Raw genomic sequence first — 8,265 nt, 5'->3', positions numbered from 1 at the left:
GCTGCGGCACGGAACCTGGAGCTAGGTACCCCTCCAGTCCCTCCCTCGGCAGCTACTTGTTCTTTTTCGGCTCTCGAATCGATGCCTCTTGGAAACCTGGTGAAGATTGCGACTGATTCCACGATTATCTTTAGGGGGGAGGTTGGCCCCCCGTTGGCCCAGATCGCGGCCATTAGGGCTCGCGAGATCCTTGATGGGAAGCTGGTTGAGGCTAGAGCCGCTCTACTCTCGCCCCCTGGCCCATCATCTGAGTCGACAGACCCCATACCACCCCCTCCTCGGAGGATTGGCGGTATCCCACCCCTGGACGCCTCCGAGCTTCGGGGTCGTACCCGCTCTCGTACTGCCGCTCTCCGCACCCAAAGCGCCTCTCGTGTCCTGGGGTCAAGCAGCCCCTTAATGGTCGCGTGATGCGTGCCCTTTTCTGGAACATCCGCGGTTTCGGCCATGACGGCCGCCGCCAACTCATCGAGTACATTCACGACGAACACATTGACATTGTGGCTATTCAGGAGACCATGCACACGGAGTTCTCCCTTCCTGAGCTTGACCGCCTGAGCTCCCACCTCTTCGCTTGGCATTGGATCCCTTCTAGTGGGACCGCGGGCCACTCTGGTGGCATCCTGCTAGGTGTGAAGGATGCCACCTTCGAGGTGGGTAGTATGGATCGGGGACAGTTCTTTGTTAGCATGGAGATTTTCGAGCGTTCCATCAACTTCAAGTGGGAGGTCATTATTGTGTACGGCCCCGCCGACCACAGCCGTTCCGCCTCCTTCCTTGAGGAGCTCAACAGGAAGGTGTCGGCTGCCTCTCTGACGGTGGTGGTGGGGGATGACTTTAATCTCCTTAGATGCGCGGAGGACAAGAGCAATGCGAACGTCAACTTTGCCCTGATGCAAATGTTCAACGATTGCATTGCCGATCTTGGCCTCCTTGAGATTGACCGGGTTGGTGCCAGGTTCACCTGGACTAACCGCCAGGTAGCCCCGACCCAGTCTGTTCTGGACCGGGTCCTAGTCTCTCCGGAATGGCACCTTCGTTGCTCCCTTGCCTCTCTCCGAGCCATCACTCGGATTGGCTCTGACCACGCCCCCCTCCTCCTCTCCTCCGCAGATGAGCGTCCCCCGATCCCGCCCCGATTCCGTTTTGAGACATTTTGGTTGTCCCAAGCGGGCTTCATTGACGTGGTCGGTGCGCGCTGGGTGGAGACTCGCGCCCTCTCACAGTCCCCGTCCCGTCCTCCCTCCGCTGCCGACTCTTGGCATGCCTGCGCCAAACGTGGTCGGCAGTTTATGAAGGGGTGGGGTGCCAACCTGGGGCGCGACCTCCGCGAGCGTAAGAAGGCCCTACTGTCTGCAATCCAAACCCTGGACCTGCGCGCTGATGCTTCAGGCCTTTCTCCCGAGGAGTGGCTAACTCGCTATGACCTGGAAGATCAGCTCTTTGTCATCTACTCTGATGAAGAGGCCTACTGGCGGTTGCGTGGTGCTCAGAAATGGGTGTTGAAGGGCAACGCGAATATGACCTATTTCCAAGCTATCGCTAATGGTCGGCGCAGGCGTAACACCATCCCTCTCCTTTGGGACGGTCCAAACCTTTTGCAGTCCCCCCGGGACATTAGGTCCCATGTCGACGGCTTCTATAGGGCCCTGTTCACAGCCTCTCCTCGGAGCGGCTTATCTTTAGCACTCGACTGCTGGTCCGGTCGCCAACTTGTGTCTGACCTTGAGAACGCGGCCCTGTTAGCCCCCTTCTCTGAGGACGAGGTTTCGACCGCCATCAAAGGCATGAATCCGACCTCGGCACCTGGCCCGGATGGCCTTCCAGTCAAGTTCTTCCAAAGCTTCTGGAATGTGATCAAGCCAGAGATCATGGCCATCTTCGACGAGTTCTATGTCGGGTCCATCGACCTCGGACGCCTTAATTATGGGACGATCTCGCTCATTCCCAAGGTCCCTGGCGCTTCGGACATCCGGCAGTTCTGCCCCATCACGGTGATCAACGTGATTTTCCGGATTCTGACTAAAGGGTACGCCAATAGGGTGACCCTGCTAGCGGACCAGATCACCCACCCCAACCAATCGGCTTTCATCCAAGGCCGCTATATTCTGGATGGGGTGCTGGTTCTTCACGAGGTTCTCCATGAGGTGCGATCCAAACGCCTTAAGGCGGTCTTCCTGAAGATTGACTTCCATAAAGCCTATGATACGGTTAGCTGGCCCTTCCTTCGGGAAGTCCTCCTGCGAAAAGGTTTTGATGACCGCTGGGTCACGCGGGTTATGCAGATGGTCTCGTGTGGGCGCACCGCCGTCAACATCAATGGGGAGATCAGTCCCTACTTCCCCATGTTCTGTGGGGTGAGGCAGGGTGATCCATTCTCCCCCTTCCTGTTTAACATGGTGGTTGATGCTCTTGCGGCCATTCTAGATAAGGCCAAAGCGGCGGGTCATATTAGAGGCGTCACTCCCCACTTGACTGGGGGTGTCGGCATCTCCCTGCTCCAGTACGCCGACGACACCATTATCATGGTCGAAGGCTCGGATACGGACATCTCTAGCCTCAAATTCCTCCTCCTTTGCTTCCAACAAATGTCTGGCCTTAAGATTAACTTCGACAAGAGTGATGTGATGGTGATGGGCTATTCTCCAGCTGAGGCCCTTGACATCGCCAACCGCCTCAATTGCCGCTTGGGTGCCTTCCTAACGACCTACCTAGGAACGCCCATTAGTGACTCTAGGCTTACTGTGGCGGACCTTCGTCCTACAGTGACCAAGTTACAAACGCGCATTGAGCCTTGGCAAGGTCGCTGGCTCTCGAAGGCGGCCCATACAATTCTCATCAACTCCTCGCTCTCTAGTCTCCTCCTATTCCTTATGAGCTTCTATAGCCTCCATGAGACTCTCCATCACGAGATCACGAAAATCCAGTCGCGCTTCTATTGGGCTGGGGACAACAACAGACAAAAGTATCATACGGTGAGTTGGCCCGACATCTGCAAGCCCCGGGAGCAGGGAGGCCTTGGCATCATGTGCTCGAAGCGCATGAACATTGCCCTTCTATCCCGCTGGCTCTGGCATATTTCCCAGGGACACGGTGGTCTCTGGTTGGACATCATCCGGCATAAATACTTGCGTGGCCAGCCTCTGGCCTTCTGCCAGCGTTCAGGTGGGTCCTAGTTCTGGCAGTCGGTCATCCAACTGCTTCCCGTTCTCCGCATTGGGACCTCCATCTCGGTAGGCTCGGGTGCGGCGACCCTGTTCTGGTTTGACCGATGGGCGGGTGACGCTCCGTTCGCTGCCCGCTTTCCGGACCTCTTCTCCATCGCCATCGTTCCTACAATCTCAGTTCAACAGGCCCTTATTGACTTAGGGCGCCTCGCATTCCGGAGGCCATTTGGGCCTCCAGAAGTGGCCGCTTGGCATGAACTTCTTGATTGTATTGCTCTCCATGAACCGTTGGTGGACTCGGACCCGGATGCGGTTCGGTGGCGCCTCGAGCCCTCGGGACAATTCTCCACTAAGTCCCTCTACGCGGCTATCGCCCCCTCCTCCGCTCCGCCGCCCCTCCTGGCGATCTGGTCCATTCGCCTGCCCCTCAAAATCCGCATCTTCATGTGGCAATGGATCCGTGGCCGGCTGCCGTTGGGAGTTGAGGTTCGCAAGCGCAATGGTCCGGGCTCCGGCCTCTGCCCCCTAAGTGATACCCCCGAAGACTCGAACCACATCTTCTTCTCCTGCGTATCTGCTCAATTTGTTTGGAGTTGCTTTCGTGAGGCGGTTGGTGGGGATTGGTGCCACTCCAACTTCCCCGACCTCTTCGCCGAGCTTCAGGCCTCGCCGGCGCCCTCTCCCCACATTAGGTGACTTGAGATTGGGGTCCTCGCGTGGACGCTTTGGACTATTCGCAATAAGCTCGTGATTCAGCGCTCCCCTCTTCGACGATCTACTGACGCTCTCTTCAAACTGTCTGGTTACTTGCAGCTCTGGCGGCCGCTTAGCCGCCCTCGGGACCGGGACGCCATCTCCGCCTTCATCGCCGATCTCCGCTCGATGGCCGTCCGCCTATCGCCGCCACCACCGCCGCCCCCACCGGAGCCTGATTAGTCGTCTTTTGGTCTCCGGCCTTAACCCCGGATGAGCCTTTATTGTGTGTTGTGTTTGTTTTGGGCTTGTTGAGCTGTGCCTTCAGCAGTACCTCTGAACCTATTTGTTGTGTTTCTTGGGTGTGTGTTTCTAAACTAGTTCTTGTATGTGCTCGTGGCGGTTTGCTTTATTTATAAAAGCGGGGTGAAAGCCTTTTTCGATATATAGTGTTATATCAGTTATATGATTTGGTGATCGAATGTTGTTCAGAGTCCTGGATGAGATCATAGACATGACGAGGAGTCTCAAAATGGTCGAGAGGTAAAGATTGATATATAGAACGATGGTATTCTGACACCGAAATAGTTTTGCAGTGCACCGGGTTGTCATCGGGTCACCGGAAGGAGTTCCGGACACCCCCGGTAAGTGTATGGGCTTAATGGTCCAAAGGGGGGAGGGGGACAGACCATCCCACTTGGGGGCTGGTGTGCCCCTCTACATGACCGACCAGCCCCAGGGGAAGGAAAGGGGAGGGGTGGCCCCTCCTGCCTTTTCCTCCTCATGAGAGAAAGGAAAGGGGGGCGCCTCCTCCTCTTACCTTCCTCCCGCACTTATATATGGAAGGTGGGGGCGTCTTGGGAAGTCCCCAAGTAGGATTCGGCCCTACTTGGGGCGCCCCTTGGCCTCTCCCCTCTCCCCCACCTATATATATGTCGGAGTGGGGCGCCTAGCACAACCACGACAATTGCTTAGCCATGTGCGGCGTCCCCCTCCACCGTTTATACCCTCGCTCATATTTTTGTAATGCTTAGGCAAAGCCCTGCGGAGATAGCATCACCGTCACTGTCACCACGCCGTCGTACTGCCAGAACTCATCCACTACCTCGCCGTCTTGCTGGATCAAGAAGGTGTGGATGTCACCAAGCTAAACGTGTGCTGAACGCGGAGGTGTCGTATGTTTGGTACTCGATCGGTTGGATCGCGTAGAAGTTCAACTACATCAACCACGTTACTAAACGCTTCCGCTTACGGGCTACGAGGGTACGTAGATACACTCTCCCCTTCGTTGCTACGCATCTCCATTGATAGATCTTGCGTGTGCGTAGATTTTTTTGTTTTTCGTGCAACGTTTCCCAAACAAACAACCCAGTTTCTTTCTGTGCGGGCCTAATTGGGCCTAATGCAGGCAACTAAACACTTCCTATGATTTTTCATCACCAAACCTTGCCCAACGAAACGTGCAACACTTCTTCCAATACATACGCTAATAGGCCAGCAAGTGTAAAAATCTCTATTCCACAACAGCCCTGAATTCCATTCAGAAATGTGCAACCATCCAGCCTCTTTATATCCATCCAACATTTCAATGATCACATCGCAATTTTCAATTAGTACATCCCATCTGGAAATATTACCAGAAATTTAAACCCTTGATGCAAGAGGTTGAATTTTGCACCAATCACCTTGGCACTATTACCCTGCCTATGCATATTCCAAATGTTAGCCACCAACTCCAGAAAACATACCTTTTAATTCAGTAATTTTCAAAGCAGAAAATCTGAGCCTTGGGGATATCCGAATCAATACACACCACGCATGGGAAGTGATCACAAATAAAAGCCTAGTGAGAGGATGCTCTTGAGTGTTGGAATTTTAGGGTCCAAGGAGTGGAAGTAAAATCCCAGACAAGTTTCTCCCGAAGTGGGCTTAGCTGCATGTTACTCCATGGGTATGCCTACCCTTGATTGGAATCTCAGTGATGCCCAAATGACTAATGATCTTTTTAAATATAAACATGTCATTATAATTAACACCATCTCTTTTACGATTTTTGGCATATTTATAGAATTTGAGATCTTCCATTATGAGCCATAAATCATCATATGGTATAACAATATCATCTAGCCATTGCACAAAATCAGACCTTCTAGAGCCCAAATCTAGAGCCCAAGTTATGTTATGTACTATTCACTGTTCAATTTGTCATTTTTTTTGAGTTATGTTTTTAATTTTGACTTGAAATTTTGTGACAACTTACATTGATGTTGTATGAGTGTGCTTACTTTTTTCAGAATTTTTTAAACATTATAAAAGTGCAATATAAGTTCGGTGCACCGGTAGCACCACAAGCTCCGGTGCACCAGATATTTCCCCACATATCAAAAGCCGGCTTATACAATCTCTTATGCATTATGACCACACGAAAGACAACTTGAACAGGAAACCAACCCTTGGAGCGAAATTGGTGCAATATCTCAGGAACAAAACTCTGAAGGGATAAAAGAATATTTGAATATCAAAAGGTGACTTTTTTTGTTATACACTGGCCATTTTAAAAATACTCATGGAAACATTTTTTATAATATAAGTTGAATTTTTTAATAAATGATGAACATTTTTATAATACACAGTGAACTTTTTCATCATATACGGTGAACTTTTTTATAAAACAGAAGTTTTTGAATTTTTTTAATTATGAACTTTTTAAAATGTACCTTTTTCAATTTTTAATAGGTTCTTATATGTTTAAATTCTTAAAATAATTCAAACAACCATTTTTTGGAACAAAACCGACTGACCGAAGTAACAAAAAAAGCTGCTCAACAGAGCGGGCCACGTATGAACCTTCACAAAGCCTCATCAATTTGATGCTAACAAACGTTGGGTCTCCTCTCAGAGTTCCATGGAAAATGTTATTCGGTGCTTATAACACCGGTTAAGGCATTAATGGTAGAAAGCGCTCACACATCCTATGGCAGTTTCTATGAGGGCCGACCCATGTAAGTCTTTTTCCAACCAATTTTGGGAACCTTATAGAAGGTTTGCAATTTCTCAGGGGCGGTTTTTCTTTTTAGTTTTTCTAAGACGGGTTTTGTTTGGTTCTTTCTCTTTTCTCTTTTTTCCTTTTATTTCTTTTTTCATTCGCGAACACTTTCCGTGAACCTTTGCTCAAATTCGTGAGGTTTTCAAGTTTTTGAACATTTTTCATTGAATTTGTGAAAATAAAAAAATTATGAAGATTTTTATTTCACCATTTTTTCAAAAACAAAAACGGTAGCCATTTTTTTCATAAAGCAAAGAACAACGAAGCGTGCAACCCAAGTTAGCGTGGCCGAGCGAGACCATCTATATAACGCGCACTGCATCGAATGGACGCCGAGGCACAGGGTGTGCCTCGACTGGGCAAGCCCATTAGTGTAGTCGCGGTTAATGTAGCGGTTTCTTTTTTCAAAAACGCCAATGTTTTTTTTGGAAAATATGGAAATTCTTTTTTAAACATGATTTTTTTTCGAAAATTCAAATTCTTTTAAAAATAATTGAACAGTTTATTGGAAAAATAACATTTTTGAAAAGCACGAACTAATTTAGATTTTTTTTGTAAAAATCAATATATTTTGAAAAATGATCAAAATTGAATGTGAATTTTTATAAAAAAATATAAAAAAATTCTAACATTTTAAAAAACAACAAAATTTCAATTTTTGGAATTTTTTAGATATGCGAACAAATTTTGAATAATGCGAACAAAAATTTAAAATTTTGAATTGTTTTAAAAGATGAACATGTTTCCTTTTTTGAGGGTGAACCTATTTCCAATAGACGCCCGACGTACAGGGCGTGGTACATTTAGTTGGGCGTAGTCTAGGCCATTAAGCTATGACCTCATATACTATTGAAGCCTGCCAAGTCTACCAGACAAACTCGGTGCACATCGTTGGATTCGAATCAAACGGCAACACAAGGGCATCCCCGTAACCTTGCCTTGGCCAACAACCCCCTGCTTGGGTTCCTCCTTCCCCTCCTTTGCCCACCTTATAAATTCTGAGGTGGCTGCTCCCAAGGCGTAGCCAACAAAATTATCTATCAACCAGAGATAAATCACTATGCACGTGACGAGCTTCGTCTCTTCATTTTCTCTTGTTGATAGTAGCCAATCTATTTGTTTTGGTCCTTGCCCATAATATCTTTTAATTTTATTTGTATTTCTTATGCCATTGTTTGCTCAACATCTCTTCACCTCGTGGTAACATCAACGAGCAATTATTCAGGCCGCCCCTTTGTCTAATTACAATGTCTATGGAGGTGTTATGTTGCTTGGAGATTAAATCTTCAGCTCTTCAGATTAGCTGAGGGGGCCGCTTGCTTCCCTCTTCGAAGTTGGTCTAGTAGTCTTAAGAACAAT

General features: G+C 48.9%; 1 non-coding gene across 1 annotated transcript; it reads left to right on the top strand.

The window, feature by feature from the left end:
• Positions 1–8,129: 8,129 nt before the first annotated feature.
• LOC119296984 lies at positions 8,130–8,265 on the top strand. The gene has a single exon (XR_005145478.1). It is a non-coding gene; the product is annotated as a small nucleolar RNA snoR77 (small nucleolar RNA).

The sequence above is a fragment of the Triticum dicoccoides genome, chromosome 1A, assembly GCF_002162155.2.
Source record: "Triticum dicoccoides isolate Atlit2015 ecotype Zavitan chromosome 1A, WEW_v2.0, whole genome shotgun sequence".
NCBI classification, from domain to species: domain Eukaryota; kingdom Viridiplantae; phylum Streptophyta; class Magnoliopsida; order Poales; family Poaceae; genus Triticum; species Triticum dicoccoides.
The sequence above is the reverse complement of the archived record's forward strand: the minus strand, read 5'-3'. Positions and strand labels throughout refer to the sequence as shown.